This window comes from Molossus molossus, unplaced genomic scaffold (assembly GCF_014108415.1).
Source record: "Molossus molossus isolate mMolMol1 unplaced genomic scaffold, mMolMol1.p scaffold_m16_p_1, whole genome shotgun sequence".
Lineage (NCBI taxonomy): Eukaryota > Metazoa > Chordata > Mammalia > Chiroptera > Molossidae > Molossus > Molossus molossus.
Genome location: NW_023425344.1, coordinates 239,861,804 through 239,888,810, shown reverse-complemented (window position 1 = coordinate 239,888,810; position 27,007 = coordinate 239,861,804). Strand labels below are relative to the sequence as shown.

Sequence of the window (27,007 nt, the reverse complement as noted above, 5' to 3'; positions counted from 1 at the left end):
CCTCACTCCCCTCTGGCCTCCGTCAGTTTGCTCTGTGTCTCTAAGTCTGTTTCTATTTGGTTTGTTCATTTCTTTTGTTCTTTAGATTCCACATGTAAGTGATATCATATGGTATTTGTCTTTTTCTGTCTGGTTTCTTTTACTTAGCATAATACCCTGTAGGTCCACAGTTATGCACACGAATACTTTCTGACGGGTTGGTTTCTTCCTAAGTGGCCTTCCCTGTGTTTGAAGCACTTCTGCAAACTAAAACCTAATGCATTTCTAAATGGCAGTGTATGCCGTCAGCTGACAATGGCGATCGTCTTCTCCGTGGCTATAAATCTTGGAAGGACCCTTCTCCTCCCCTTGCCCAAAGTGGACTGTCAGTCTAGCACCGGCCCTTCAGGCGAACACGCACCGCGCTTGATGTGGATGGCGCGCCGTGTCTGTGCTGTTGAAATGACAAACAGATGATGATCAATTCAAACTCCCGGGCCTCTCTTCTTTAAGGAGCGCGGCAGAGACAGCCCCAGAAAGCCCTGAATCAAGTGCAGCGAGTAGAATGGCAACACGCACAGATGGAGTGGGGACTATAAAATTCCTTGAAAGCGCAAGCGGAATGTGTGATGAACTAAAATTAAATCTGGTTGTGCAGCGTGAGCGGTGGAGAGAGGGCCGTCCCGACGACGTAAGCGCTGCTCTTAACTTACGTGACCTTGACCAGCCTCTCCGGGCCTCAGTTCCTGCGCTGAGCAAGTCTGGTTTTAGGAGCTGATGGCCATTTCGAAGGTCTGAGCGTCTGGCTCTGAGATTGTGTGACAAGGAACATTCCTTGGCAATTTAATTGTCCTTAATTGAGACAACATTGCTGTGGTCTTGGCATGTGATTTACACGGGTTGGACCCAGGGAGGAGGTGAGGACGGGCCGAGCTTACACTCGCAGATGCTGAGGTCTCAAGCTGATTGATGTGGAGGCCAAGGGCACCTTCGTTTACCATGGCCTGCTCCCTGGGAGCTCCGCAGTGAGGCCAGTGTCGCCCCTGTCCCCAGCCCGCTCTGGGTGACAGGAACGGAGTGCGCAGGGACTGGCCATTAGGACAGCTTCTCTCCCTTCTCCACCCTCCTTTCCTCCTCACTGCTTTCCCCTTCTTCCAGCAGCTTCTCTGTTCTGGCTGGCCTCCGTCACCCGGGACTGTGCTGTCTTCCATCATCAGCCTCGCCCCTGGTCCTCCGGCGGCCCGTCCACAGCAGCAGCGGGCATCCTGGAGGAAACAAGGGCCGAGCAGTGTCCCCTTCCTTCCGGTTCACCCGGACACGCGACCAGCTGTGCTCGGAGTGTAGGAGAGCGTGTGGGAGCACGTGTGTGAGAGAGAGACAAAGAGACCGTCTAGCTGGCGTAACAGTGGGTAGGGTTTTGGCATTCACAGAAAGGCAAACTCAGATAGCAGTGTGGAACCAGCCTTGGACATCTGCCCTTGGGAAGTCGGTTGGGGAAGCTGTGGCTGCCTGGTTTCTCTCTTACATTTCAGTCTCGTTACTCAACATGTGGAGGTCTGCCCCCCACGCCGCCTGACAGCCCTTGCGTAGTGCTGAAGGGGATCAGAACACACCCCGCAAGGCAGCCTCTTTGGCATATTGATTATCTTGAGCTGAAGGCACTTGAGAAACAGCAGATGTAGGAAGGGCTGTCTGCCCTCCTGCTCTACCTAAAAGCAGAGCATAAATGTCTATGTGAAGGTGCCTTCCCTGTAGCAGGAAGAGAACATTACCCCTGGAGACAGGGAGGTGAAGCCGAGAAGGGCTGTGCAGAGACCTCACTAGAATAACCCTGACCTTCCCCTGGTTTCCTCCATGTGGCCCTAGTCACTGCCGACAGACTCTCTTCCTTTGCCTTGTCAACCTCTTTGTCTGGTATCACTCTTTGTTAAAATGGTATATACACCGCCCCCCAGGTCTAACCACTTTTGGGGGGTTTTCTTCTTTTCTCTGAAGCCCCTGTGCCATATAAAAATAGTAATATCCAAAAAAAATGTATGTGTTTTCTCCTGTTAAACTGTCTTTTGTCAGTTCAATTCACAGGCCCCAGGTCCAGAACCTAAGAGGGTGGAGGAAAAGTCTTTCCTCCCCTAGAGTTCCCAAGCAGTTGGTCATGCTGCCCAACCCCCCCCCCCTCACTTCCCATGTGGCTTCCTGGCCGCTGGGATGATTTAATGGGACCAGAAGTAATCTTTGGGAATGGGACCAGAAGTAACCTTTGGGAAAAGGCACAGTGATGAACTTGGTAATTCATTTAAATCCGTGACTTCCAAGTTGCAGTCGCCAATCTCCATTAATGACCCATCATTCTAAATATATGGTAACTGTGGTCACAGATTTTCTGGGAGTTTAGATGAAGCCACCCCCCCCCCCCCCCCACACACACACACAGGTCTCCTGCAGGTTGGAGAAGTGCATTGGTGAGATGCTAGGCCCATCAGAGGGCAGGGTGCATTCTGGACTATGCTGGGCACACAGCCCTCCCTGCTCAGCTGCAGCTGCCTTCGGTGCATATAAGGGACTAGCTCCCAGGGACTTTTCACTTTCTCTGGCTCCATAGGTGTCATGAGACTGATGCAGGATCATTCCTGTCCTGGGTCTTGGAGCTGAAGCCATTCTCCAGCCAGATCCCAGATTCTGTTTATAAAGAGACACAGAGTACAACGGGTGCTGGGATTTAGGAGGAATGCGTTCAAGTCCCAACCCTACCCAAATGGCAGCGAGACCCTGGGCAGGTCACTTCTGTGAGCCTCAGGGGCTTCATGTGCAGCACGAGGAATTGCCCACCCGGCTTTCTAGCTCTTCTCAAATCATCCGCGTTTGTGTGCGGGAGGGGGAGGCCCTTCCCATGGGGAGGTCTGCCTGCCAATTCTGTTCCGCTGCCTGTCTGCGTGGGTCCTGCGAGGGGGAAGGAGGCGGAATCCAGGCTGAGTGGTGAATGGGAGCTGGAAAACGTGGGGAATGCCTTTCCCCACCAAGCCCGTATTTGCATGACGAGATAAAAATAGCTACTACAATCTGTAACAACCGGTCCTTTTGAAATCGAGAAGTCGTTTTTTCAGATTGAAAAATACCGTTTGTATCAGATGTAAGCAGACGATCAGTGAAGTCTTTGAGGATGATTGTTGGCACTTTAAGAATTTTGTTAAAAAATTAAAGTCTTTCTTCATTCTGCAAATATTTAAGGGCCTATTATGTACCACACACTGGAATCCAAGCAGCAGTGAGCAAAACAGGCAAAAACCCTAATCTCTTGGGACTGATACGCTGGTGGGGACAAGGACAGTGAGCAAACTAAATAATATATATAATTTGCAAACAGTAATAAATAGTGTGGAGAAGGATGGAGTGGGGGAGGGGCTGTGGGAGGTGCAGGATGGGGCTGTCACTTTGACCCAGATGGCCAGGGTAGGCTCCCTCACTGAAGGAAGTAAGAGATGATGGCGGGTGGGCATCTGGAGGAGGAATTCTGCAGGTAGAGAGGACAGCAAGTGTGAGGTCCTACAGGACGTCTGGGCTGGTCCAGGATGGGTGCAACAGACTGAGTGAGGGAGATAAGGAGGAGATGAGGTCAGAGTCTGTTGGTGGTGATGTTGGAAGTGGATGTCAGATGGTGAAAGCTACTGGCAAGGTTTGGAGGGAGGCGGGGTCAGGGGAGCTACCTACCTTGCATTCAACAATCTGAGTTTAACTTTTGACTCCCCCAAAGCTTAACTACTGATAGCCTACTGTTAACCGGAAACCTTGATGGAAAGTCGATGAACACGTATTTTGCGTGCTGTATGTATTATCTGCTGATTTCTTACTATAAAGTAAGCTAGAGAAAAGAAAATATTATGAAAATCACAAAAAAGAGAAAATACCTTTACTGCACTTATTGAAAAAAATCTGCCTACAAGTGGACCTGTGCTATTCAAACCCATGTGCTTCACGGGTCACTTGTACTTGAAAAGGGCCAGTTGATAGCAAGATTGTATTTTGTTTGTCTTGTGCAAAGCCTCTCGTTTGGAGTAGAGAAGAAAGCTAAAATCATGTCACAGAATGTGTGGTGTCCAGGTCCTGCTACTCAATGTGTGGCCCACCGGCCAGCAGCTTGTACATCCCCCGAGCACTCTGACATGCAGAACCTCAGCCCCACCCCAGACCGGCTGGGTCAGAACCTGCATTGAACCTGCAGGTGACCTGTGAGCACTTTCAAGTTTGAGAAGCACTGATCTGGAGATGTCTGTGGCTTTGGGCATCAGGAGCCTGGGCGTCTGCTCAACACATGTCTACTAGGGTGTCTCTCCCATGTGCCCAGATGTTCTTCCCTCTCGCAGCATTACGAAGGTACAAGGTCTATGCCCTGATGGGGACAGCAGGGAGTGAGCTTTGAGCGGAGCAACAGGCATGGTGGCTAATCTGCAGACCAAGTTCCCATTGTCTTCTGCCAGGTCCCTTAGGTTCCCAGAGGTTCCAGACACAGGAAGGCTGGTTGCCTTTGAGGGTACATGGGGATGTTATTTGCATGACAAGCATCAATATTGCATTGTATGGACGGGTCCATCCCGGCGTCAGGGATCACATCCTCCGCCTGTCCTCCAGAGACAGAGCACACAGCCTAGGATCTCGGCGATCTGATTTTGATTCGACTGTTATTAACTTCTGAGGAACTTTGGGCAAATCGTTTTGCATGCCTGGGTATCAGGCTGCTTATTGATAAAATGAGGTTATAATCATTTCTACTTCCCAGGCCGGTTATTGAAGGTTTCATTATATAAATGCTTTGGAGAGCTGTTCTCAAATGTGCGATTTCCAGGCTTGAGTCATCACCGGCGAGCATCCCTTTTTTGAAAAATGAGTGTGAAATCCTTTCCCTATTTCTGTCCATGTAATGACTGCAGCATTGATGGCAGATAGTGGCAAATGCCTATTAATGCTACTCACAGATTATTATGGGTTAAGAAACAAATTAGGCATTGGCCTTTCTTGGCTGTTTCTGAATTAGTCACACTTCCCATCATTTGTGTATGTCAGCAGTATGACCCAAAATAAAGTTAGGGTTGACATCTTTCAGCGTATGTTTCGGATTTCTTACCCGAAGTTAAGGCGGTCTGATCTGGGGCTTGCAGTCAGAGAGCAGGGCCCGTCAGCCAAGCCCTTGCTGGACTAGGGTGTTTTTATTGAACATTGATTTCTGGATGTGGTCGAATTATCAGGCTTCTCGAGTGTTTCCGGGCCTGCTGAGGACTCTGGTGGAAAGCAGTCTTCATTTGTCACTGCTATTTTCCACTGGTGGGGCAGCCCGATAGGGGCCATCGCCCTGCATCTTACCTTACCACCCTGGGATCCAGATCGGCCCAGGGCTAGCCGGGGTCGGTACTTTCACCTCCGCCACTGTGCTGTGGGATGGCCTTCTGGGCTCACGGACCAGCTACTCGATCAGCTGCTGTCCTTGCTGCGTAAGGCAGGTGGGCTCAGGGGCAGAGTTTCTTTAGCTGTGCGATGTTAGGAGCTGAGCACTTCGAGCCAGCAAGCCAGCGATACAACATGAACAGTCACCGCCCAGTCGTCCTTGGTCACATCTGTGTCTCCGGTCAAGTGTAGGCTGCAGAGAGAAGACTGGACCATTGTAACTTAGCTGGGCAGAAACCACACAGGGGCTAAGTCCCGAGCACACGTTGTCCTGCCCCTTGCTGTTGCGTCTGGCTTTCCGTTTCGCTGCGCGGATGAAGATGGTCTTAGACCTCGCGATGCAGAGAGGCCTGTTGAGGGAGAGAGCGCGCCCTCCCTGGCCAGGTGGCTCAGTTGGGGGGAGCGTTGTCCTGTACACCAAAAGGCTGAGGGTTCGGATTCCCAGTCAGGGCACATACCGAGGTTGTGGGTCTGATCCCTGGTTGGGGCACTTGCGGGAGGCAACCAATTGATGTTCCCACATCAATGTCGATGGCTCTCTCTCTCTCTCTCTCTCATCCTTCCTCTCTGAAAAAACATATCCTGGGTGAGGATTTAAAAAAGAAAGAAAGAGTTTCATGACAAGTTCCCGTGGTGTTCAGAAGCTCCTGGCACGGGTGGGGACTGGATCTAAGCACTCTGGAAGAGCTCACTGGGGTCGGGAAGTGGTAACATCTGGTCCTGTGGGCCATGGCTGCTTCTGGAGGGAGTCTGGTAATGTTGCAGCGTGTCCTCTTACAGAAGGCTTATACCAAGACCGTCTCTCCAAAGCAATGTGAAGCCAGTCCGCAGAGATGTCCCCAGACCTGGGACTTTGAGTCGGGCTAGGGTTTGGGGCAGCAGGGGAGAAGGGTAGAGACACGGCCGCTGGGCCAGGTTGTTGTGGACACTCCAACACTCTCCGCAGACACGTGGCTCCTGCCCTTGGTGTCCTGAGAAGGAGCAGATGGAAGGGTGAGTTCACTGTGAATTATTCCAGGACGGACCCAGAAGAAGTGCTGTCATTGTCAACAAGCGGGCAGGTCACTCACTTCTCTCACAAGCCTGCCATCCGCCTCCCATTCTCAGATGCATAGGAATCAGAACTTCCATTGTTGGACCACGCCGTGGCATTGCCGCCATCCTGCAGACGCGTGGGCTGCCTTCCCAGCGAGCGAGCATCATGCCAGGTCTCGGTCGGTCTTCTGCGGGTCTGTGTCCCCTGACCACACATGAATGGATTGGCGGCACGCATGACCACTCAGCTTGCATATTCCCTCACTGAGTGACCCAGTTAGAGGCCTGGCCCAGGGACAGGATGCGCCAGGCTGGCTGGGCACTGTCCGGGAGCCCTCAGCTGGGGCATGGGGGCTCCTGCCATCCTAGTGAGGGGTGCGAACAAGTGTGAGAGCAAGGGGGACAGTCCCTGCTGTGGGTTTGGCACTGGGCCATTTTCCTTCTGGCTGTGTAGATAAATAGACAGAAGTAAGGAGAAAACCCGACGGGCTCGATGCTAGAGCTTATTTCATGGTGTCACATGTCTGTCTTTTGGAAGCAGCCATTGTGAGTGGTCTCCTGGTTTTCATCCAATTGTTAACCAGGCTTGAAAAATTTAGAAACTCTCTTATGTGTTCATATGCCCAGTGGAGCAAGAACCACTGTTATGCCCTCATCTGTGACCTAGCAGAGCTGCAGCGTGGTCGTGACCCAGTGAAAATCACACGCGCGTCACCAGCCGGGCCGCGACAGAACCCCGGCCTGACTCCGTTTGCCCACTGTTGCCTCTCAGACGGAGCAGTGGCTCGAGCTGAACAACGTGTGGTTGCTATGAACGACTGCTGTGGGGAAGGAGAACGGGAAACATTCTCGTTTCTAGATTACCTTTCAAATATTCAAATTCATGCACCAGGAGCATATGGCTAGAACTTTTACTTTTTCACTCAGATGTCTTCCAGTGGGCTTCATTGAATTCCAAATCCACACCAGCTTTGAATTTTGAAAATGCCAACTGTGTACTCACTGAAAGTGAGAAATGAAGAAAACTTTCAAAAATGTTTTTCTAAAAAATAGTGGCAATTTATTTTTCTGCATTTATATAAACCAGATGTATGGGGTTTTTGTTTGTTTGTTTGTTTGTTTGTTGTTAATTCTTACCCAAGGATATTTTTCCATTGATTTTTACATAGAGTGGAAGGGAGGGAGGGAGGGAGGGAGGGAGGGAGGATGGGAGAGAGAGACAGAGAGCAAGACAGAGACAGACATTGATTGGTCGCCTCCCACACGACCCTGATCGGAGCTGAGGATTGCACCTGCAGCCCAGATACGCGCCCTTGACCAGGAATCAAACCCATAACCTTTCCATCCGAGGGCCAATGCTCTAACCACTGAGCCAAACCAACCAGGGCCTATATGGATTTTTTTTCATTTTGGTTCATTTGCATCTTGATAATGTTGAGGGAAGAGTGATACCAGTGTATTCTTGGTTAATTTTCTGTAAGATAATTCCACTGTAGCACATATGAGACGGCAAAGGAGAAGGAACTGCGGTAGGCTCTCCTGTCCCCTCTGCTGGCTGGGAGCGTGGCCTCGCTGTGGGTGGACGGACGGCCGGCGGCGTGTGGTCCTCTGAGGTCTGCGTCTGCTCAGCCTGCACCCAAAGGGGCCCAGAGATTCTCTCTATTTTCTTCCCACTTGAGTTGAGTTGAGTTTGTAGGGGCATCTGTGCTTTCGTCTCCTACCAGGTGAGAGTCCTCAAGCACCTGAGCGCTAATAAAGAAGGACTTTTATCGGCTAGATTTTCCTCAGGTGCAGAGGAAATTAGTCCCCACGTGGTTTTCTGCGTGACCTCAATCAGAGACTCTCGGTAAAAAGAACTTCATCCTGGAAGTGAGAACCGCCCGACAGAGGGAGCCCGGGTCCAGGGCTCTGAGGGCTTCCCAAGGTTTGGGATGCCCACCTGTGGGGGACCCCCCCTCCTAAAATTCAAATACACCATGATCCACTTGAAATGTGATTTATACATTGCACATCTTTAAATCCAAGTTAGCATTAATTGTAAAATAGAACATTATTTTGTGCATCACTATGAAAAATGCTGCCTAATACTGTAATTAGATGCACTCATTTCAGAGGGTTTACATGTAGAAAAATATGCATTTTACCATGGGTAAAATACAGTTTAATTATGGGTTGAGTTGCAGTTGGAGTCATTGAGATAATGCTAAATTTTGTAGGTTTTATGATGGTTTATTTCTGACAGAAAAAGCTAAAACACACATGTGCCCATTACCCAACTTTGGCAGATCTCAACATTCTGCTCTATTTTCTTCAAATACAGGGGTAGGTAAAAGTAGGTTTACAGTTGTTATTATGGGAAAAGACATGCAGGTTATGATTACTATAATAGCTTTGTTAGCTCAAAAGAATGCCGGATTGGCACAGTAAACCTACTTTTGCCCACCCCTGTATTTTGAAGAAAAAAAAATATGGGAGAAACAAGTGCAGATCCCTGTATCCCTTCCCCGGGCCCAGGCGCTCATCTCTCCCTTGTGCCCCTGTTGTAACTACTGTCTTGAACTTGGTGTTTATCATTTCCATGCATGTTTGTAAACTCTTAGTAAATATCTCTGTATCCATAAACATATTTAGTGTTTTTATTTATTTATGTTTTTTAAATTGATTTTTTATTTAGAGAGAGAGAGGAAGGAAGAGATAGAAGCATCAATATGAGAGAGAAACATCCATTGGCTGCCTCCTGCCCGCCCCCTACTGGGGATCGAGCCCGCAACCCAGGCCTGTGCCCTGACCGGGAATGGAGCCGGGACCTCTCAGTCCAAGGGACGGTGCTCCATCCATGGAGCCCCACCAGCTGGGCTTGTTTAGTGTTTTAAAAACACTGCCAGTGGTCTACCAGAATTTGTTCTCTGCTTCTTCCTTTCAGTAGCAGAACCCTGGAGCTTGCAGCCGGGCACCTTCTGCCCCAGTGGCTGAGCGACTGCGTTCTGGCTGGTGGATGAACGTGCAAGGGGGGTACAATGTGTTGATTTTACCTTTAAGACAAAGGAGCGGGCCCTTCCTGTTCTCTCCTGTGCTTCTGACGGGGACAGGGACAAGGTGGTAGTGTGCCACTGAAAACCACCCAGATGTGGGCAAGGTGCTGGGAGGTAGCAGCACAACCAGGGAGAGATCCCGGGTCCCTGGCGCCAGGGTCCCTGCTGCCCCACCATGTCCCACCCGGCTCCGCCACCAGCCGGCCCACCATCTCGGGCGGTAAACAAGCATCTCAAGAAGTAAACAAATAGCCATGTTTCTATTTAAGTCCGTTTTACCTGATCTTTTAAAAAACACACCCCAAAATGTTCTCGCAGAGGTGGTTTACATTCTGATTATGTATATCACTAGTGACTTCTTGTATTAAAAACTTCCATCTGTATTAGGTAGGAGAGATTAGGGCAAATCACATTCATGCGGTTCACTGCATCCTCAGATTGAAAAACAAAAACATTTTTTTACAACTTCCCCAATGACTAGGCATTTGTGTCCAGTCCGAGAGTGAACCTAGCCCCTTTGAGGGTACTCGAATTGAACTCATTGAATATCTTCCATATACAGATGGAGGAAGTTCATACACGCGGAGGCCAGCCAGCTGCCCTGTCCCCACCGGAGACGTTTAAAGCAAACCTCACAGTGATCATTTCAGAATGAAAAGTTGTCATTCCCAGGAGCATTTTCTTCCCAAACCCTGACTGAGCGTCCATGCGAGGGCTTCCTGGTTTATTTCTCTTCTCCAACAACTGGCCCCATAACTCCTCGCTCCTGCGAGACAGCCAGCCCAATGGCCGCTCCAGGAAAAAGATGACCCTCATTAGCTGGAGGGAATTCTTGCAGCTCTGTGCCAGGGTACCCGGCTGGTTGGAATGCTTGCTTTCTGCAGAGTGGTTAAGTTTTCAGGGGTTCTACCCAGAGGGACAGTGTCTGTGTCAGAGCCTAGGGCGGATCATTGGAGGGGCTGACAGGGACCATTTTAAGTTCTTTCCTGTCCAACGCTGCAGCCCTGGCACTGCCTGATTAGGAGCACGCCTACTAGTTTGTCCCTAGTCTCACAGGTCACTTTGGCTTCTGGCTTGGAGGCAGGTCTGGGGTCCGCTTTCCCTCTCCAAGGGCACTTGGAACAGTGCTCCAAGGCACCTGGCTGGTGCCATCGGTTCCAATCATGCCGGATACATCTTAGGCTTTCCCTGACCCCTTGCATTAAATTGGGTTGTCAGGTGCCCGGCTGGTGTGGCTCAGGGGTTGAGCGTCGACCCACGCACCAAGAGGTCGCTGGTTTGATTCCCAGTCAGGGCACATGCCCAGGTTGTAGGCCGGATCCCCACTGGGGGCATGCAGGAGGCGGCCATTTGATGTTCTCTCTCATCGATATTTCTCTCTCTCCCTCTTTCTTCCTCTCTCTCTAAAACCAATAAAGAAAAAAAATTTTTTTTTTAAACTGGGTTGTCAGGTGAGTCATTCTCAGACTTGTACAGACTGGGCATTGCTTTGATGCAAAAGATCATGGGTGCCTTGTGTGCTGTCTGTGCCCTCATAGGCACGTTCAGGACATACAGCAGAGGCTGCTGGAGTGGAGGGAAGGTGCACTCCTTGGGTGAGATGACACGCTGAGCTAGCTCAGGAGAGCCCGTAGGCTCACTCCTGGAAAGGAACAATGCCGAGCCAGACAGATCCCTTCCCTTCGGTGGAGGCCGGAGGCTCGGCCGTGCAGAGTCCTGGGCAGTAAGAAGAAGCAGGCGGCCAAGGTAGCTGTGACAGGCAGATCGTGCGTTCCAGTCCGATGGAGCGTCGCTTTCCTTGGACAGTTTTCGCATCCTACGGAATGAAAATTAGAAGTAAACATTTCTTTAAAACCAGCACTCATATCAATGTGCCTAATGACCAGTTCACCAGAAATTCAGTTCCATTTCGAGTGTTTTTGCATTCATTGCCTGTAGCTCATAATAAATATTGAATGTTTTTTTTTAAAAAGAAAAGAAACATGAACTAAAATGAAAAAACAAGCTGGGTGTGCCCTTAGAAGACTTGATTTATAAACTGTATAATGCCAAAGAGATGGCAAAAAGAAAAAAAAAGAGGAAAGGACAGTTCCATGTAAAAACACTCAAGAAAAGTTTTAAATCATAGGCAAATGGCTCATTAGGTCACTGGCTTTAGGCTAACTGGCCTGGAGTCATTGGCATCTGAAAATTGACACTTGTGTTCTCAGAGACACTTTCTGGGGCCTATTTCATCTTATTTCAGACACAATTTTAATCAACTCTCCTATTTAGTTTCCCAGCCCCTGGCATATTAGATAGATGTGAATCAAAATAGAGAGGAAACCGGAGAGCCAGGCCACTTCACGCGGCGGGAAGGCCAGCTGATGCCCCGGCAGCCAGGGAGGCCAGCAGAGGCCAGAGAGAATGAAAATGTAGACACAAGGCTTGGACAGTCCTGGTAGTAACCCTGCTTCTGTGGCTTACGAGAGCTCTGGATCGTAATGTGCACAATACCAGCCAAGTCATGAAAACCAGAACAGGGGAAGTCACGTGCCGTGGGCTTTGCCAAGTTCATTGTCTTCTTATAGGATCCATTTAGAAAGCTTTTTATCAAAAGGGACAAATCACTACTCGGGTCGGAGCATTTGTGTGAAGGCATCCCATTTCCCCTGTCCCTCTGGGAAGTCTCCCCAGGACACTGCCCCTCAGGAAGGTAGCTGTTGCTTCAGGAACACCTGGAATGAAGTCAGCAGTCTAGAAAAATGTGCTTCTAGGAAGTCCTCCTTCAAAATGTAGCATGGCCCTGGCCGGTTTGGCTCAGCGGTTAGAGCGTCGGCCTGCGGTCCAGAGAGACCCGGGTTCGGTTCCCGCTAAGGGCACGTACTTCTGTTGCAGTTTGTCCCCGGCCCTGGTTGGTCGTGCGGGTGGCAGCCACTCGATGTGTCCCTTTCACATCGATGTTTCTCTCTCTCTCTCTCTTCCTCTCTCTCCCTCCCACTCTATCTGTACAGAAAATGGAAAAATGTCCTCAGGTGAGGATTAAAAAAAAAAAAAATGTAGCATGACCACATCCATTTTACTCTTTTTATTATTATTTTATTTTATTTTATTTTAGAGAGAGAGGAAGGGAGAGAGAGATAGAAACATCGATGTGAGAGAGAAACATGGATTGGCTGCCTCCTGCATGCCCCCCTGCTGGGGACTGAACCCAAAACCTGGGCATGTGCCCTGACCCAGAATCGAACCGGGACCTCTCAGTCCATGGGACGACATTCGATCCCCTGAGCCACACCGGCTGGGCCATTTTCTCCTTGCTATCAAGGGTAATGTGGGTAAGAGGCTGTGAATGAGCCAGATCTCAATGAAATCCACTTTCGATGGCCTGGTGGTTGAAAGTCCAGCATGGCTTGCTTCCTTAGGGAAAACACATTTGTCAGAGTTTCTTAGAGAGACATTACTAGTAGAATGTACGGACACACATACAATATACATATACATGTATATATGCACATAAACTAATGAGCACAGGAGGACAACTTCTTATTGCTGTTCTTACTACTCCCAACCCTCCTTTCACTCCAGAACCCAAGGAACCTCCAATCGTCTTTCCTTGTGAGGCCCTCTCTGAGGAGGGCACTCCGGCTGGGGTGTCTGGAAGGGAAGGGGGTTCAAGGCTTTGTGAACAGGCTGAGATGATCTGTTTTGGGGGTGCTGAACTCAGCCTATAGGCTGGGTCCTCTCCTCCCACCCTTGGGAGAATTGGGTGGGTGAGGTAAGAGAGGAGCATTAGCTTAATCACCAGCCTTAGTTAATATCTGCACAATTAATCTGATACTTTGTATCTGTCCTTTTTTACTGTTCTTTTTAAAAGTTATTTTGAATCCTTTACAACCAACTGCATGTGTGAGCCACCCCGAGGCAGATGGACAGAGCACTAGATCAGGCAACAGGGACAGGGTTCTGCCACTGAATGTGTGACCTGGGGCCAGTCACTGATTCTCGGAACCGCAGTGCTCTCCACTGTGAGATGAGATTGTTGACAGGTACCAAACGAATTCACATTGTAACCTTGTGACAGTCCAATTGGATGGCCTATGTGAAGATGCCTGGTAACATTCGACAAAGGTAGACACAGAAATGTAGAGTAAATGTAAAAAGTGCTTCCTGCTGCTGCGTGGCTCTGCTCCTTAAGTCTGAGAGTACTGGTCATGATTAGTTAAAGGGCCATCTCCACCTGTCCTGCTAATACTCAAAGACTAGGCTTGGTCCTGGACCCTACTGTCGTCTTGAGATTGCTTTTAAAAAGTAATTGATCTCTTTCACCACTAAGGTTTGTACATCTATTTTCTGTTTTGCTTTCTCTTAGGGATGAGTTGATTTTTATCGTAATATATAGCCAAGAATGATCCAATTTAGAAAATAAAAGGAAAATTTTGCTTAGTTTTGGTAGGATAATTTTGCTATAATTCCCACAAATAAAGTAGTGGTTTCTTTAAAAAATGCCAGTTGAGCCCAGCCAGTGTGGCTCTGTGATTGAGCATTGACCCATGCACCAAGAGGCTGCCGGTTCAATTCCCGGTCAGGGCACATGCCCAGGCTGTGGGCCCAATCCCTAGTGGGGGGCATGCAGGAGGTGGTCAGTCAATGTTCTCTCTCATTGATGTTTCTATTTCTCTCTCCCTCTCCCTTCTTCTCTCTCTAAAAATCAATAAACAAAAAACATTTTAAATAAAAAATGCCAGTTGTCACAAATCTGCACTTTCAAAGCTTACAATGGATTGTTTAGTGCAAAAATTATATTCAAGCGAAGCAGGTCGGCATGCAAATCTGAAGTGTGGCCATTTTTATCCGGATTGAATATTATTAACTAGCCCAAGGGATAGGATGTAATTAAGATTTTGAACAGCATACTTGTGTCTACTATGTTGAATAACTGCATTATTTCAAGTGGCGCACCGGTCTGAATAATAGGAAGATAGCCCACTGCACCAATATCTACACATTTTGGCTTTTAGGTGTATTGAAAAAATGTGACTTTTCTCTTCCAGTTCAAACATTCGATAAGGTCAAAGATTTGAACTTGTAGCAAATAAGAGAATGTTCAGATGTCCAAAAAATCACACTTCTTTCTGAATGATGGCAGAATTCCATCTCACTCATTGTAATACCTTCTTCTGTATGTTTAGGAACAAAGACCGAGTGGGGATAGATGAAGCCCTTGTTGAGGGTGTATACTTTTGCCTAATGAACATTGTTGGGTTGACAGCCTGCTAATGCAGCTCTAGTTGGAAGGGAAAACAACTCTTAGCTTGGATCCACTTCAGAAAGTTCGCAAAGCCTCCCTCTGCCTGTCACAGAACGGAGAAGGCACAATGCCGATGGCATCTTTCTTCTGGTGCAATTCCGCGGTAACTGTTCTTCGGTGAGACAACATGCTCACCTTTTTTTGTCCTACCCACACCGTTTAAAAAAAAAAAGAAAAGAAACAAAGTTCTCAATCTCTCCCAGGAGAAGTTAGTGAAAGGATCCATTGCATAGCGGCACCACCTGAAGCAGATACCCAGCAGGTTTGGTTGGCACACAGCTCATTTCAGCCATTCGTATTTTCAGGTGTGTATTTAGTACATCATTTGATAATGCTAAAAAAAATATTAAAGCCGTGTGAGACTAAAGGAGAAAGAAGATGAATGTTAGCATTCCCCTGGGGTTCATGGGTGAAGGAATTAACACAGCGTGGCACTCTACCCTAGCTGTGTTTGTTTCCATGGCAACAGCTACGTACATGTTTCAGACTATCTACAGTGACACAGTTGCAGAAATAGTAGCTTGCAGGTTTCTGATATCGCATCAGTGGATAGGCAGCACACACTATATTAAGTAAGTGTAAAAGAATTTAAAATATAGCTCTGATTCAGCTGAGCAATGAATGGGGGGAGGGGGTGGCGTTCCCCCGTCTCACGACGACAGCTAAATCTGGACAAAGTTGAAAGTTGCAAGATTTCAGTCAAACAATTGTCCTTGCTTGGGTAATATCATCAAATGAAACAAATGTGAGTTACAAAGGTAAGAAAATGGCCTTGGAGGATGACATGTTTAAGGAGGATATTGCCAGTGAAGCTAATTGGGGGGGGGGGGGGAGGTAGTGATGGGTAAGGGATGAAAGCTTGGGTTGAGAATAGCTGAGTCTTAAAGCAAATCTAATGTGCGACAGAATCTTTGACTGCTTCTGAGTTTATGGTAACTAAGGTCTTTGAATGTATCATTGTAGAAATTGCTTTTATATAAAAATGATCAGGTGAGGAGCAGAGAGGTTGATTGGGTGTGCAGTTAGAGGGAAATTGGGGCTCCATTGTCTTTTCTGAATGCTTATGTAAATATCTCTCTTCCCCGGGATGACCCTGGTTTGTCTTTGACATTTGCTGCTACTTTTTGTACCATTTGCTGGTCTCTGTGTTTATGTTATGCTGCCACATTGTAACCTGATAAGACCTGAGTGTTGGTTAGAGAGCAACCGAGTAAAGATGATAGACTTTGTAAGTGTGTGACTTTGCAGTCAAATTGTACAGTAATTTAGGAGAAGTGTTCAAATGGGTATTTATTTACATGCCAGACCTCTACTTTTGAATAGCAGCCTAGGTATTAGGTTAATAGATTTCAGTGTGCACGTTATGATTGCGGGAGCTTTCAAGTATGCTGTAGTTCAATTTAGACTGAGTTTTTAATGTCAAAATATTTTTATATGCCCATTATTCAGTTTAAGCCTGCACTTACCTTATAGTTTTATTATGCATGCATCAGTGAAGAGAATGTAAAATGGCATGGTAATTGAAGCTAATCTGTTCATTTGAGGAGGATTCGTTTTCTGACTATAGGTGGACTTTTACAAAAGTGGCACATGAGACGAGCAACTCCTTTGTGTTGTCTGAGACTATTTGCTATGTGCACGGGGAACTACCTATAACACCTACTACATATTGTTCTTCACAGTAATTGTTTGATTAGGTGTTAAGAGAACATGGGAAGGGGGGGGGGGGGTGTCTGGAGCTTCCCAAACATCTGGGTAATAAGGAGGGATGGGACAGATTTTGCATTACACGTCAGGGACTTGAACCCTAGAATGTTCGACACCCCAGTGGATATTTAGAAACGCTTTGCCTTTCTAAATAAGATGACCCAAAATGAAGCTAATGTTGAAGCTTTCCATGTATGCCCATCTGTGATCTGAGCCACCCAGAGGTGGGAAGTGAAGTTTGTGTCTTCTGTGGGGAATTTGTTTTAAATGGTGGCTTGTACCAAAGGGCAAATGGTGGCTCGGAGTCTCACCTGCCAACTCCCACACTCGTCCCTGTGGAGTTTTGAGACACTCACCTATGTTTAGGGCCCACGGGAGAGCAGGCTTGTGGACCCCTCCCCCTGCCTTGGCTTGGCTGGCGAGGACCCTGTGTATCATGGGGGCAGCTTCTCTGTGACAGCTGCAGGAAACCACCTGTGCTCGGCCCCCTGGCAGAGGAACCAAACACCATTGGTATGAGGGCTTACATCACATCCTGCTATTATTACATTTGAGGGACCCTGGAAACCTTGGGCTCGGACACTGGACATCAGCAAAGTTTCAGTGAACTGCTTTTTGTAAAAATATATTTGTATTGATTTTTTTTTTTCCCTTAGGGAGAGAAGGAAGAGAGAGCTAGAAACATCGATGTGAGAGAGAAACATTGATCGGCTGCCTCTTGCACGCCCCCTACTGGGGATCGAGCCCACAACCTGGGCATGTGCTCTGACTGGGAACTGAACCAGGACCTCTCAGTCCATGGGACGATGCTCAATCCACAGAAACACACCAGCTGGGCCAAGGAAGAGAGGGAGAGAAACACGGATTTGTTGTTCCACTTATTTACACATTCCTTGGTTGATACTAGTATCGGGGGCGACACGCTAACCAGCTGAGCCTCCTGGCCTGCGCCTCAGTGAGCTGCTCTGGATGCCTAGTCCAACGTCCATGTGTGCGGGACCCTCACGTGTGTGTGTGTGTGTGTGTGTGTGCGCTAGGGCAGGGACCCTCACGTCCGTGTGTGTGTACGCGCGCGCGTGCGCCAGGGTGGGGACCCTCGTGTCTGTGTATGCGCGTGCGCGCCGGGGTGGGGACCCTCATGTCCGTGTGTGTGCGCGCGCGCGCGCGCCGGGGCGGGGACCCTCACATCCCTGTGTGTGTGTGTGTGTGTGTGTGTGTGTGTGTGAATGCCAGGGCGGGGACCCTCACGTCCCTGTGTGTGTGTGTGTGTGTGTGCCGGGGTGGGGACCCTCACGTCCCTGTGTGTGTGTGTGTGTGTGTGTGCCGGGGCGGGGACCCTCACGTCCCTGTGTGTGTGTGTGTGTGTGTGCCGGGGTGGGGACCCTCACATCCCTGTGTGTGTGTGTGTGTGTGTGCCGGGGCGGGGACCCTCACATCCCTGTGTGTGTGTGTGTGTGTGTGTGTGTGCCGGGGTGGGGACCCTCACGTCCCTGTGTGTGTGTGTGTGTGTGTGTGTGAGTGCCGGGGCGGGGACCCTCACGTCCCTGTGTGTGTGTGTGTGTGTGTGAGTGCCAGGGCGGGTATCCCTCACGTCCCTGTGTGTGTGTGTGTGTGTGTGTGTGTGAGTGAGTGCCAGGGCGGGTATCCCTCATGTCCCTGTGTGTGTGTGTGTGTGTGTGTGTGTGTGAGTGCCGGGGCGGGTATCCCTCACGTCCCTCTGTGTGTGTGTGTGTGTGTGTGTGTGCCAGGGCAGGTATCCCTCACGTCCCTGTGTGTGTGTGTGTGTGTGTGTGTGTGTGTGTGTGTGCCGGGGCAGGTATCCCTCATGTCCCTGTGTGTGTGTGTGTGTGTGTGTGTGTGTATGTGTGAGTGCCGGGGCGGGTATCCCTCACGTCCCTGTGTGTGTGTGTGTGTGTGTGTATGTGTGTGTGTGCCGGGGCGGGTATCCCTCACGTCCCTGTGTGTGTGTGTGTGTGTGTGTGTATGTGTGAGTGCCGGGGCGGGTATCCCTCATGTCCGTCTGTGGGAGTGCCGGAGCGGGCGGACCCTCCACAGTTGGGACATTTGTATATTTTTTTCACCACCCAGAAATACTTTCCAGTGTAAGAAAACAAACCCACCCAGACCCCACGAGTCTAGGCCTTGGTATTTAACTCCTTCATGAGGACAGGAAAACCTCTGACAGGGAAGCGCCAAGCCCTGGGCCGAAGCAGTCATTCAGATTTAAGTCCTGGCAGTGCTCGTAGGAAACGCAACTGCTTCCATTTGAAGGGCCAGGAAATTGATTTGGAAAATATAAATTTGAGGGATTCCCAAATAGTGGCAGCATGGGATGAATACGAGGAGAATGGGGGTACATACAGATCTCATTACCAGTCTGAAATGGTAACGGATTTGCCAGAGTCAACTTCCTGAGGCGCAGTTCACTTGGAGTCCCCGCCGCCACAGGTCCACGCAAGTCTGCAGGCTGGCGTCCAGGGCTTTGCACCCCCCCCCGCCCCGCCCTCCCCCGCCCAGCCCTCCCTCTCCTAGGCCCTGGGTTCCGATGCTGTGTCCCGGCCAGGCCAGGGGGCTCCTAGGCCTGTGCTCTTGCCGCTGTGTATGTCCAGATGCCTTCATTCCCACCCCTGCTTCGTGAGACCCAGTTCCAATTCAGTTCCTCCATCAGACCTTACAGACCTCCCTCCTCGCCCTATTAGAAGGGTTATTCCGTCTTCCATATTCCTGTAACAGTTTCTTTGTCTTCAATGACAGCACTCACCGTACTGTACTCAGATTAGTTGTATCTCTTCCTAACTGAGATGTGGGCGTACTCAAGGCCAAAGAGCTTGACTTGGGCACTGCTGCCCCCCGGCGTACCTAGGACAGGACTTCGAACCGTTGTATTGCGTCGCGTTCCTAAACACTGGTCAGCTGTACACCGTTGCACAGCCTTCCGACGCTCGCGTTCCCTGCTGGGTACAGAGATTCCCAGGGCTCTATCTGTCGCAGCCCCCAGCATCTGGACTGATTTTGCCACTTCCGGGGGCTCCCAAACTTCTAAACACAGAAACCAAGGGAATGACCAATTTTTTTTTCATATTCACAGTATCACAAGATTTTAGCACCAGAAGGAACCCGGTAGAGCTAAACTCCTCATACTACAGAAGAGAGACTTGTGAACCTGAGCTGAGTGACTTTTCTAAAGCCACAGGTTGGTTAGCAACCCGTGTGTGTGGGTGTAGCCAATATCTCCACATGGTCCTGCCCTGGCCGGTGTGGCTCAGTTGGTTGGAGCGTCGTCCTATACACCAAAAGGTTGCAGGTTCGATTCCCGGTCTGAGCACATCCGGTTGTGGATTTGATCCCTGGTCAGGGAGTGTGCAAGAGGCAACCAATCAGTGTTTCTCTCGCACATCCATGTTTCTCTCTCTCCCTCTCTCGCTCTGTCTTTCCATCCCCCTCTTCCACTCTCTCTCTTAAAAATTTTTTTCAAGAAAAACATATCTTTGGGTGAGGACTTATTTTAAAAAAATATCTTGCCCTGGTCGGTTTGGCTCAGTGGTTAGAGAATTGGCCTGCGGACCAATGAGTTGTGGGTTCGATTCAGGTCAAGGGCACATACCTTGGTTTGTCATCCCTGGCCCTGGTCGGGGTCATGTAGGAAGCAACCAGTCAGTGTGTCTCTGTCACATCGATGTTTCTCTCTGTCTCTGTATCTCTCCCTCTATCTAATGATAAATAGAAAAATATCCTTGGGTGAGGAATAAATACACACACACACACACACACACATACATGGTCTTGTCTACTGAGCCTTCCTTACCAAGGCCTTGGGTTCCACTGAAGACACCACAGTCATCTTGTGCTTTCGGCCCTGTGCTGGGATTGGCTGTTTTTCTGTATGTAAACACTGTCCTGTGACAACAATCCTATTAGCACTCTTTGCTAAAAACTGATACCCCTGGCGTAGAATCAAAAACAGAAGTGGACTGAGAGTTGAACTCGGGGGGACAGCTAAGTTCATCAGCCGTCGCCTCGCCGAGGTCATGGCAGTTGCTGAATTCAGTCAAGTTCAGACCCTTAAAAAGACTGGAAAAAAGAAAGCACATACTTTCCAGAGCCCGGGCACCGCGCAGCTGGGCCAGCTGGGTGCAGCGCCGGGCAAAGAGCCCCTCCGTCTCCGAAATACGAGCCCCGAGCTTGCACGGAGGGAGGAGAGTGTGGCTGCAGCGGACCTGATTTGGCGTCACGTTTCTGGGTGTACGGGTGCCCACGAGCTCCTGTGGGGAGCCCATGAGTATCTAAAGAAGGAACCAGCCCTCCGAGTTGTTGACAGGAGGAGCAAGCTCTGTGTGTGTGTGTGTGTGTGTGTGTGTGTGTGTGTGTGAACGCCTGCGTCTGAGGTAGACAGGTTTTTTTAGGGGAACACTAGGTTTTCTGTATAATTGTGTACTTCCTCTTCTCCAGAGTTAGCCTGTTAAGGAAACAGAGCTCAATTCAGGTTTCCAAGTTGGAAGCCTGATTAATCTCTCTGCCAGTTACATATGGAAATAAATTAGTAAATGGTCCATCTGGGACGAAACTACTGCAGAGATGATAAATTATCGCCATCGTATGTGTCTGTGTTGCTGAGGACTGAGCTGTGCTCCCCAGGCACTGCTGAAGGATGCTGGATGCTCTGTCGTGGTCAGAGGAATGAAATTAAAAAAAAAAAAAAAATCACAAGTAAAAAATTCACCGTGAAATGTTTCATGGGAGAGTGCTTTGGTCGATGCCAAGTTTGTTCCTTAGAAGTGCTGTATCTGCAAATATTTAAAAGGAGTCTCGAGGGCATAAGAAACATTTTACATTTATATTTTCAAAGGCTAACACAGTAACAAGTATTAATTAGTACCCAAAGGTCTCAATGAGTAGGATCATTCTATACCTTGGTGCAATGTTGCAACTTCATGTCTGTTTTCTTATTTAAATTTCAAAGAAGTTGGGGCAAGCCAGTGCCTCTGTTTCTTGATTGATGAAAACTGAGGTTTAAGGGGTTGAGTGCCTTGCCCATAATGACTCGATGGCCAAACGGCAGAGCTGGGGTGAGCACGCAGGTATCACCATACGGAATCCAGTTCGTTTCTATCAGAGCCTTGTGGGGCATCACACACATTGTCAGTATCCTGTCATTCATCTGGCAGCATCAGGAAATAAAGCATTCTATTTATGTCAGTTTTCTGGAAGCTAAAGCCATATGTTCTGTTTTTAGTTAATCCTCACCCAAGGATATTTTTTCCATAGATTTTTAGGTAGAGTGGGATGGAGGGATGGAGAGAGAGAGAAAGAAACATCGATGTGAGAGAGACACATCAATTGGTTGCCTCCCACACAACCCTGACCGAGACCGGGGATTGAACCTGAGACACATTGATCCACGGGCTGATGCTCTAACCACTGAGCAAAAGCAGTCAGGGCGAAAGTTATACATTCTTGATCATGAAAATTATTTTTCTCTACTTGGAGATCCTGAGTATCAGTTTAACTTTTTTCTAAACGTGATTTCAATTTTTTAAAAATTGAAGTATAATTGACATATATAACATGTTTCTGATGTATGACATAATGAACTGATATTTGTATATATTGCAAAATGATCACAATAAGTCTAGTGAGCATTTGTCATCTTACATAGTTACAACAATATTTTTGCGTGTGCTGAGAACTTTTACGATCTACCCTCTCGGCAACATTCAAGTAGGCAACGGAGTATTCTTAACCCTAGTCATCACGCTGTGCATTATCTCCCCATGCCTTATTTATAACTGGAAGTCTGTACCTTTCGACTACCTTCATCCATTCCTCCTTCCCAACCCTTTAACTTTCTCCTGTGACTAAGGTATACCAGTATTCCCTTGAGTTGTTTTATAAAGCTAAAACCCTACATGTCCTCAGGGGCTTTTTAGGTGTGGTGAGATCCTGTCCCTTTGCAGAATGTTCCTGAGGCTACTGTGAGATCCAAAGTCTTGTGCTTACTTTAAAATGTGTGTTCCTCCTGGGCAAGCCTTCTGCAGTTAATCCTTTGAGCATGCTCCCCTCTAGAAAATGCAGTACAAAATTACGGAAAAGCAAACTGGGTTTAGAAATAGAGTCCCCGCCCTGGCCGGTTTGGCTCAGCGGTTAGAGCGTTGGTCTGCGGTCCGGAGAGACCCGGGTTCAGTTCCCGCTAAGGGCATGTACCTCGGTTGCAGTTTGTCCCCGGCCCTGGTTAGGTTGTGCCGGTGGCAGCCACTCGATGTGTCCCTTTCATGTCGATGTTTCTCTCTCTCTCTCTTCCTCTCTCTCCCTCCCACTCTACCTGAACAAAAAAATGGAAGAATGTCCTCGGGTGAGGATAAAAAAAAAAAAAAAAAGAAAGAAATTTTAGAGTCCCCTAGTTTATTAGATGTCAATTTCTAAACAGAAACAACAGATGCTGCTGGATGGTTTTCACAGGCCCCTAGCAGTTACCTGTCTGTACTTGAAAGTAACCTTGTCTCACATGGATCACCTTCAAGTATGTCTGATATCAGCCAGACTTGGCTACTCCATGTATCTGAATAGTCTTCATGCTTTCTCAACTCTGGGCCTTTGCTTGGTCCTCCCACTCAAAATCCTGTTCAAATGTCAAGGCCCATTGGTATTGTGATTGTCCTGATGTGTTCTTTTACCTGCCCCACCGCCACCAGGAACAAATGTCTCCTCTGCAAACCTCTGTTTGTTACAGGAAATAACACCATCTATATTGAGTTGCCTACATACACGTCTTAGCTCCCATAGCGGACAAGACATTTCTCAAAGGTGGCGATTTCATTGTCTTCTCTCTGACCCTTCCATCTATTTTCCCTCCAATCCCCAGCTCAATACTTTGCCCTTAATTGAAATTTAACATGCGTTAGAGTAGGGATAATTTTGTTTTACAACAACAGATTAAAGGTCTTTGGATGGGTGGGTAAATTAAAGCTCTAAAGTGTGTTGGAATCACTTGAAGGGCTTCTTAAAACACATCACTGGACCCCACCTCCAAATGTTCAGACTCAGGTGGTCTTGGGTGGGGCCAACAGTTTGCATTTCCAACAACAGGTAATGTTTATGCCACTTCAGGGACCATCATTTGAGAACCACTGATTTTTTAAAATAATATGTTTTTATTGCTTTTTTTTTTTTTTTTTTTTAGAGAAAAAGGAAGAGAGAGACAGAAACATTGATGTGAGAGAGAAATATCGATCAGCTGCCTCTTGCACGGCCCCTTCTGGGGATCAAACCCACAACCTGGGCATGTGCCCTGACCAGTCCATGGGATGACACTCAGTCTGCTGAGCCACACTGGCCAGGCGAGAACCATTGATTTAATGAATGTATTTCTTAACATTCTCCACTAAAGCTCATAGGGTATACCGTTGTTTTTATTGGACAGTCTACTGATCTGTCTTCCTTAAGGCGGAGGCCAAAAAAATACTTTCCATCAAATTATGATGTGCTCCATCTCATGTACCTTTCCTATTTTGCAAGATGATTGGTTAACTGTGGCTTAAAAACTTGCAGCCCACTTAGTGAGCTTTAGCTCAATGGATCTTTTTCCCCAGGAGCAGAGCCAGAGTAATTTTATTTTACAACAGAATAGAGAGTCATTGAGTTTGCAGCCTGTGTACCTGGTCTACCCAGTGGATCGAGGCTGGTCCACATGGTAGAACACATGGTGGACTATGTGGTGGAACACTGGCCTTGAATGCTTGTAGGTGCTGTGATGTTTTTCCTTTATGTAGACAAGTGTTTCAGCGACACATATAGTAAAATAAAATGATCTCACAAATGTCTCAATAGCAGTTGTAGTAACACAAGACGGTCTCACAAGGTCTGTGGCAGGTATTTTCACATGTCTGGGTCCTTTTATGCCCCAGGAGGTAGTTTCAAGAACATCACGAAGGACCCAGCGCTTCAGTAACTTCCCCAGCAATAAAGAGCTACTGTTGCAATTGACTCTTCACCGAAGTGTGACGTCTTGTAGAGTCTGGCCAGAGATGACATCCACTGTGGTTGAGAGGGTCCTCTCTCCTCCTCTGCTCTAACCCTGTCTTCCTTCCGCTCCTCTCCACCAGCCACTGGAAACATCGTCTCCTGGAAGACCGGAGCTGTTGTGATCATGGAGGCATCTTTGTCCTTTCTGTGACTGGAGCAATGCTGACCTCGGTTTCCTGGACCCATTCTGACTCAGGTAACCACGACCTGCCTTCCCCAGCTTGCTTACCCCTCCGGTAGGTTGCGCGGAATAAATGACCTACCAAAGCTGTGTTTGAATGCAAATGCCAAATCGATTGTTTCTCCATCAATTGGTATCCGCCCCTCTTCCTCCCAATCTTCTTAATGATCAATTTATGCAGCTGATCGGACTGACAATGTGGTCAATCCAATTTAGGCATTAAGATAATGAAAACATTGACTCACATCTTCATCTGAAGTTCGGGTGCGTGTATAGACACACAAAGCAAAAGGAACATGGCTGGGAATGTTTCGTACAGAGACTAGGTTCTACTGTAGTTCCTCTAAGCCATTTTCTTTGCCATAAGCCCACATTTTACTCGAGTTAATCTTTCTAATGTGGTACCTTTTAATGGCGGTCACCAAGTATTACTGCGTATTGGTTATGTGTTCTCGGGACAGACGGGGAGAATGTAATACAAGACGTGGAACTCCGCGTGGAGCTCACGGCTTAGCCGCAGCCCAGGACCCCATCAGTGGTGGTGCCACATGGGGCTGGGGCTGGGCACTGACAGTCGCTCTCTGGCTCAGGGAATTGAGAGACCTTTAGGATTGGGATTGAAATAATTCGGGAAGAATTCACAGGAGAGGGAGGGCCTCCGCTGGGCTCTGTCCCCGGGGATCACCAGCCCTGGTGGAGGGAGGAGGAGCAGCATGGCCCCTGGGTGGGAAGAGGGGACTGAGCCCGCGTGAGCCCAGGCAGTGGGGGCCCTGGCCGCCTGGACCAGGACCCTGATTCTTTGTCACAGCCAGAGCCACACTCCCCTCAGAGCCTGGATCCCTTAAGGTGTCCCTGGGGAACCCCCACCTGGCCTGTTCCAGTGGGCCCTTGGTGGGCAGCTTCCTTCAGGACCGTGGTCATTGTCACCCCAGCCCTGGCTTGGCTGCCACTTTGCTGGCCTTCTCTGCGTCTTTGGGTCTGCCCGGCCTCTGCCTCTCTACCTGGTTATTTACTCTTCTCTTACACACCTGCACCCCTCCCCTCCCAGCTCTGCTTGGCAGGTGTGGCTTTTGAAAAGGCCCTGGGACAAACCAGGGACTGTGTGAGGTCAGTCCCTGGTGATTCACGAGGTGCTATTCTGGGCTGAGAAGAAGAACTGACGGGGAGGAAGCATAAGCCAAGAACAGGAGTGTATACGCTGGTGCCGAGCGCCTGTCTGGGGTTCTGAAAGCTGGAAATCAGGGAGGGTCTCCAGGCGGAATACGGGGCCACAGTCAGTGACGGAGGACCAAATGCCCTGATCAACATGGGGATGGCCGAGTACACCCTGCCCACACCCAGCTCCTTTCCAGGATAAAGTAGTGGTGACTTTCCTACCCTGGGTCTTGAAGGTACTACTGAGAGTCGTTTCCTGCGAGGCCTGCTCTCGGTGTCCGGCCTGCCCTGGCCACACCCCACCTGGGGCTCCTGCGGCTGGGGTCCCACTGCCCCAGGAGCTGGGGCCTTCCTGGAGTCAGAGCCTTGGATCAGGGCCGCCAGTGTGGCTGTCCTGTAGCCAGTGTTTCGAGGTTCCAAGCCGCCTCCATCTTGTGACATCTACACCTTAAAATGAGGCTAAAAAAAGAGTTGAGAACACACACTCATTCTTAAGTGCCATAGACTAGAAATGACCCCAGCCAATTCCACAGCCACAGTCCCTTGGCCAGAATTAGCCACCTGCCCCTGTCTCCCCGCCAGAGCCTGGGAAGTAGGCAGGGCGGAGGGACGCTGGCGGTCCCTCTGCCGCCGGAGCACCGCGACACTGCGGGGACCTCATGCTTTCCCTGCGCTTGGTTTGCTCGTTACGGGGAAGGAGCCGGCCCTATAGTTTTTCATATAGTTTATTAGAGGTGCAAATAGGACACATGAAAGAGCTTTAAAAGGTATTATGAGTTGTAAAATAGCTAAGATACAGGCTACTTAATTTCTTAATCATGTCTTGAATGATGATGGGCTGGAGTAGTCACACACGCCCTGTGACCGTCCTGTCGTTGCCTTGTTGACCCAACATGATTATCATACAGTCCTCCCTTTCACACCCAGACACATCTGGGGTAGACAGTAAATCATATGACCACCCCATCTGGACTGCCCTGGTCATCCTTCAAGATTATTGTTACCCACTGTTGACTGAGCTTTTTCTAAGAATCAGACGGTGTTCTCAGTTGTTGCCTTCATTACTTCATTGAATCCCCAAACCTGTGAGGTCGGTACAGGGCATCTCCTCACCTGAAGGAGAGGTAACAGGTGCAGAAAGGGTTGACTTGTTCATGACCACAGCTCTCAGGGGCAGCA

General features: G+C 48.8%; 1 protein-coding gene across 3 annotated transcripts in view; it reads left to right on the top strand.

Moving 5' to 3' along the window:
- FOXN3 (forkhead box N3) overlaps positions 1-27,007 on the top strand; it is a 378,852-nt gene that overhangs the window by 75,137 nt on the left and 276,708 nt on the right. For all 3 annotated transcript variants that reach the window (XM_036240745.1, XM_036240736.1, XM_036240711.1), the window contains exon 2: positions 24,573-24,688. The gene's annotated coding sequence lies outside the window, so the exon portion shown is untranslated. The remainder of the gene's footprint in view (positions 1-24,572; positions 24,689-27,007) is intronic.